The following is a 6977-nucleotide window of genomic DNA, read 5'->3' as shown; positions in this document are numbered from 1 at the left end:
TTTACCGAGCATTGCAATATCTTAAATGTAAAAATGCTCTATATTCCCAAATAAATCTACCCGATTCTCCCCAACAATTAATTAGCCATTTAAATGACAATGTGCAACATATAGTTGATCGATCAGAATCTCCGGCAGATGACATGACTGTAGAAGGCAACAGTGCACTTCTTACTCAAATTACTTCTCAAAAAGAAATTGATAACTTTGAACAGTACACAATTTACCCTTTGAACGAAAGGAGAAGAAACGCTCCCATTTCGGAACTATACCAGATGCTCAAGGTAAACGCTGCTCCAATAGATTCACGAGATAAAGATTTAGATGTAAAATGCTTCCCTGACCTCTATGTAGAAGGCAAATATGGGCAGTCTCATGTCCGTCAGCAAAAGTTAACATCTAGTGAATTTATCAAAGCCAGACTAAAGTCGAAGCATTCTCAGTTTCGCCTAAATCAGCAATACCTTTTCTTTTTATTAAATGATGCAAATCTGCGTCAAATTAACTCAGGGATATTTTATAAAATGAACTGTGTCAATCAAAAGCACAAACTGACCGTAGAACAGTATTTTGATATGCTGAATAAAGAAGAGTTGGAAGGTGACCTGACAGCAATATTTGGCAGATTACGAAACACTGAACAATTTTGGAAAAAACCAAGAAACGATGTTAACTGCATGACACAAAATTACGGGCCTGCAACTTGGTTTCTAACCATAAGTCCTTCGGAATGGATGTGGGAAGATTTAGGTGAATATCTTAAGGAGGTCAATGGTCCTGAAATGGCGAACAAAAGCATTAGTGAGTTAGTTGCGCTAGATCCCGTTTCCACTTCCCGATTCATTGATAACAAGTTTAAAGCCATGTTGGATTTTATAATGTCATCCGATGAGCCACTTGGAAAGGTTATACATTACTTTTGGAGACGTGAATATCAGTCTCGTGGAGCGCAACATTTTCATTTAATGTTATGGGTTAAAGATGCCCCTATTATCCACGAGTCCTCACTTGAAGATGTTGCCTCATTCATAACAAAGTACATTACTTGTGCTATACCGGATAGAAACATTTCACCTACTTTGTACAAAAGAGTCACATCATATCAAATACATAAACACAATAGCTACTGCATGCGAAAAAAAAAGACTAGAAAAGGGTTTGTGTCAGTCTGTCGATTTGGGTTTCCGCGCCCAATCACAGAAGCCATTAGCATTAGAGACATCGTTGAATCAATAGCTGCAAGAAAAACACTATCCCCTAATAATCGACTTTACAATATCGTCCGGAAGAAAGAGTGGTCAATGGTTAATGATTACAATCCTGCAATTTTGCTAGCATGGAATGGCAATACCGACATTCAATACGTTGGCGAAAAAACAGCTATCTTGAATTATTACGTCACAAAATATACAACCAAAAGTGAAAAAACCCACACAACTGATTTATTCGAAGATTTGAACTCAACAAAATCCTTAAGAAGCCGCTTATTTAATATTGGACTTAGAGGGTTGTCTAATAGAGAGTGTGGAGCCCTTGAAGCAAGTGATACATTGCTTGGCATTCCTCTGTACGGCACTGACCCAAATACAACAATTCGATGGCTTGACGTAAATATTTATCGAAACCGACGCGTTAAATCTAAGACTGACATGATGATGCTTGAACCAGAGTCTACTGATATATATTATGAGTCTTGGATTGATGACTATTACCCAAATAGGCCTAAAGAGTTAGAGCCAATTAATTTATACAGTTTTGCCCAAAATTACGACATTGTTAGATCACGTCCAGTTTCTACCAAAGTTGAGTATTATGAGTTACATGACGGTAAAAAATTCTTAAAAAGGAGGAATAGACCATATTTGATTAATCACTATTTGTACGACGTAGAGCAGACACCAGAAAAATACTTTTTCTCATTGCTTCTCTTGTTTAAACCATGGCGCTCCCTGGATGAACTTAAGATGGGATGTGAAACTTATACGGAGGCTTTTAACGTATCAAAAGATGATCTCAAAGAGGGAGTCGACTATGGTAACGCAAGATTAGAATCGAGGTACAAGATGGAGAAAGCTTTTGAAATGATAGAAGTAAAAGTTGCCGAAATAAACCAGCACAAAGAAAACGTTGATGATGACGAGGGCCCCGAAAACCCATTACATTTTGAAGCTTTAGAGGCAGTTAATGCAATGGATGACTTTCAACGAATCAACCTAGTAGAAGATAAGCAGTCTGATGAAAATATTGAAAGTATGATCGCAAAGCTTAACGTTGATCAAAAGAGAGTATTCGACATGGTAACAAAAACAATAAATAACGCTAATGATAACGGTAATATTCTACGTTGCTTTGTAAGTGGAACTGGTGGCACTGGCAAAAGCTTTTTAATAAAAACTTTAAAAGCCTGGGTACAAAGCTTCTTAAATAAAAAAGTCGCTATTAGTGCTCCTACAGGAATAGCTGCATTCAATGTGAATGGCTTGACTATACATCGTCTCTTGCAGCTGCCTGTAGAGCACAAGCAAACCCCTCAATATAAACCACTTTCTGACGAAGTCCTTCAGGTGTTGAGATCAGATTTGAAAGATGTAGTGTTGTTTATAATAGATGAAGTGTCAATGATATCAAATGTTACACTAACGTATATTCATTTACGCTTGTCTGAAATATTTGATAGCGGGGAAGACGAAAATGGGTGGTTTGGAAAAAAACACATGTTAGTTTTCGGAGATCTCTTACAACTGCCTCCAGTAAGAGAAAGTTCTCCTTTTACAAAACTGACTGTCGCCGAAACTCATAAACTCTTAGGTTCTCTGAGTATGCCTAATCTCTGGGCTGAGTTATTTAACTATGACGAACTCACTATCAACATGAGACAGCTCAATGACTCTAACTTCGTTGAAATGTTAAATAGAATAAGATTAGGTGTTACTTTACAAAAAGACCGTGATTTATTAACTAGTCGATTAATTACTCTTAATTCTCATTCCAATGAAAACAGATTACGTGAAATTATCCAATATTTATCGAATCTTCCTGATGATACAGTTTGCTTATTACCTACCAAAAATATGTGCCAACAATTAAACAGTGCTATGCTTAATTCCCTTCCCACCCCCGAAATACAACTTACTGCCAGAGATAGTATAGATTGTCCGAAACATCTATTGAAAAGGGCTCGCGAATGCATAAGAAAATATGAAGATGATGCCTCTATGACAGCAGGCCTAGAGGAGAATATAGTTATAAAAATAGGAGCAAAAGTGATGCTAAGAAGAAATATTGACGTTAGTTTAGGTTTAGTAAATGGTTCCATCGGTATAGTACAAAGTGTAAAGTATGATCCTGAGGACCTAAAGAAAGTAAAAACAATAGTAATCAAATTTAGTAATGACCACTCATATGAACTTTGTGCTGTTAAAACCAAATTTGAAATTATATCTAGAGCGTATGTTCATCGGGAACAATTCCCCATATGCATAGCTTATGCTATAACCATACATAAGAGTCAGGGGCTAAGCCTAAACAATGCAATGATGGATATAGGTTCTTCAGTTTTTACCTGCGGTCAAGCATACGTGGCCCTTTCAAGAGTGACTAGTTTGGGTGGATTACATTTAATAAATGTGAATTTTAGTAGTGTCAAAGCTCAGGAGACAGCAATAGCTGAATATAATCGACTCCGAAGTATATATCGCCCAGACTTGTCTACCTTAGAAGTAACGAAGCCTCAGAGAAGAAACAAAAGAGATAGAGATAGAGAATGGGTTCTAAGCAAAGCAGTAGCTGACGTCCAAGAAATTGTGAGGTCACCTAAAAGTAAAAGAAAGAAACACACTTACAAAAAATAAATGAGATCCCACCAAAAACATTAAATGTAAAAAAATGCCAAGTCTCTCGATGCAGTCTTTCCATCGTAAAAAGTTTTGAGATCTCATAGAAGCCAAGTCCTATTCAAAATATTTTGTAGTTATAAATCAACATTTAGTAATTGTATCAATAGTTTTCTTTATATTATAATTATAGTGACTTGGCAATGAGCACAAATTAAAAGCTGCTTGCTGCCTGGAATTATGTGCAAATGTTACTGACGAGACCAGTGATCAGATTATTTGTTATGTGTGAATCATGATGGTCACTACCGACTACATGCTCCAATACAATAATTAAGAATACCTTATGCCATCGCTTTATGAAAGTAAATGAATCGAGAGTGCACTAAGAATGACTGCCGTTGCCGAAATTCGGTTGGGACGACACGGATAAACCAAAAGAAAATTAATTTTGTGATATTAATGTTTACGCATGCGGTGTGTGTAACTTTCAACTCCTCCAAATATGCCGTTTTATTTGTTTCTTCTTGTGCTCATTGCCAAGTCACTATAATTATAATATAAAGAAAACTATTGATACAATTACTAAATGTTGATTTATAACTACAAAATATTTTGAATAGGACTTGGCTTCTATGAGATCTCAAAACTTTTTACGATGGAAAGACTGCATCGAGAGACTTGGCATTTTTTTACATTTAATGTTTTTGGTGGGATTAATTTTACCATGATCATAAATTATTATTGAAGTTCTGTTAGTCAAAATTACATTTTCCTCCTCCGTATGTGCAACTCTGTGTCGCGGTACACCGTAAGTCTTGACAAAAATAAAATTGGAACTTCATTAATATTCATAAAAATCAGCGCAAGGGTAAAGCAAAAAAAAATACTGAAAAAATAAAACTGCTCTCATGATTTTAATCAAAATATATTTTGGCCGTATTTACGATAAAAAATGTGCAATAAAAATACACTCACGAAAAACGCGTATACATTTTTCAAGTAATACCGGTGCTGATTTTCGCCCGCGCTCGACGGTCGTGGTCGCCCAATTTTCAGCGCTGTAACCATACGCCCATACAGCGTAAAAGCGCCTAAAGGTAAGCAATAAACAGAACATTTCGACTTGGTCGTTAATCACAGTAACAAACGCGATGTCTGTCAACGTAATCACATATTTTTCGGAGTACGCACTTATATAGGAATCGGTCTCAATCATTTATAACTCAGCTTAACCACTTATGAGGTTTTCCATTTTAAGAAACAACAAGGGCAATTAATAAATGGCTTGTCTTCAAGTTGTAAGGATAGCGTAGACTTGCATATTGCGTTACAGAAGGGAATGTAAGGACTATCTAAAATGAATGGCAAATAAGACAAGATCTGTACTTAAGTAGGTAGGTACTTATTTTTTTTTTTACTTTCAAAATATTTGGACGAAAATTACTCCACAAATTAATAGCCTAACTACAAAGATTTTATATAAGAAGTCTCCAAACATAAAGTTGTGATGTAAATTCAGGCGGCAACAATCTGAATGGTATTGTTCGCTCAAAGCATATTGATTTAGGTGGAAAGTGGTACTCAATAACCGCTCTATCTAAAACTGAGGTTCCAATGAGGCGAAGTTAGCTATCTATTGCAAAAGTTTAGCGTAAAATTACATCTTTACCGGCGATATTAAATTTCTGTTGTCTCATATGATTTACGATGTCATTGTTCGCTTATTAACGAGTCCCTCTATAACATATTGATTTTAGAAAATTTTATATTCATTAGATGCTCGAGGCCTTCGCTACCCTCTAAAATGAATTAATTTGTCACTAATTAAGAGAGCCCTTACAGACCTTATATGCCCAGCTTTTAATAGGAAATCGAAGCGTTAGGGTACTCATTTCTGTGAACAAAATAAACTAGAGGAATACTTCACTTTGAGATTCATCATAAAGATATTGCTAAATATACCCTTAGCCATTAATTTCAACGTTGAATATCAAATATGTATATCTTCTTGTATATATCTTCCAGGAATTAATAAATAACTTTTTAACTGTTTACGGTATCTTCGACAGGTGCCTGAGAACTTTATTAATAAAACTCATTGTGAGCGTCAGTCAAGGCTTGCATTTGATTTATAGACAACAGATGAAATCTTATTTATTTCGATTACTTTGCAGTTTTAACTATTTTATTTATAGATTTTTATTTATTTTTAAAATACAATAACACTGTCGTCGCTCTCAGAGGATAAAGAAAAGTTATTGGAAAAATAATATTATCTCTGAAAAAATCACACATATTTAACTTATGCCTACATTTATTTTGCAATAAATTATATACATACTTGAAATTGCGTAATTTATAATAGTTATCTCCTTTACAAACCGTGCAACTTTCATAATTCAACCTGTTTGATAAATTCCGGATATTTTCATTTCACATCAGTTCCACATGGAAATGATTTGTGTTACGCCAAACGCATAAACGGCCATTTATTAATTTAATGACAATTTGGATTCAATGTAATATGGCGCGCCCGTAATTTAATTGCGATTATAAAACATTTGTCACTATAGCGTGTCAAGTTAATTTTGCTACCACTTCAGCTTACATTTATTCTGTAATTTCCAATACATTACTGTTACAGTCTTTTTATTGCTGGGCACAGGCCTCCTCTCACACGGAGAAGGATTGAGCATTTATCACCACGCTTGCTCAATGCGGGTTGGTGATTTCAGACTTTATAGTCCAGGTTTCCTCAAGATGTTTTCCTTCACATTTTTTATCAGCAATTGGTGTCCAAGATATACTTAGAAAGTACATACAAACTAAGAAAAGTTTGCATTGGTACTTGCCTGACCTGGAATCGAACCCACACCCTCATACTCGAGAAGTTGGTTTCAATACGTTATTGAAGTTCAAATACCTAAAAAAGTAAAAAAAAAAAAAACAAATAGAATTTTAAGTATTTTAAATAAATTGGGCACGTGACCTTTTCGTACCTACCCAAGTCCACTGTCGTTAGAAACGCCTAAAGGTCCATGTGAGGATTTATCAAAACTTTCTACGACGCATAATGTGGACCCTTTGAGAAGGGAATACTAATTTTCAGGCTCCGTAACGCCCTCCCTCTAACATGTTTAA

This window comes from Helicoverpa zea, chromosome 15, assembly GCF_022581195.2.
Source record: "Helicoverpa zea isolate HzStark_Cry1AcR chromosome 15, ilHelZeax1.1, whole genome shotgun sequence".
Lineage (NCBI taxonomy): Eukaryota > Metazoa > Arthropoda > Insecta > Lepidoptera > Noctuidae > Helicoverpa > Helicoverpa zea.
The sequence above is the reverse complement of the archived record's forward strand: the minus strand, read 5'-3'. Positions refer to the sequence as shown.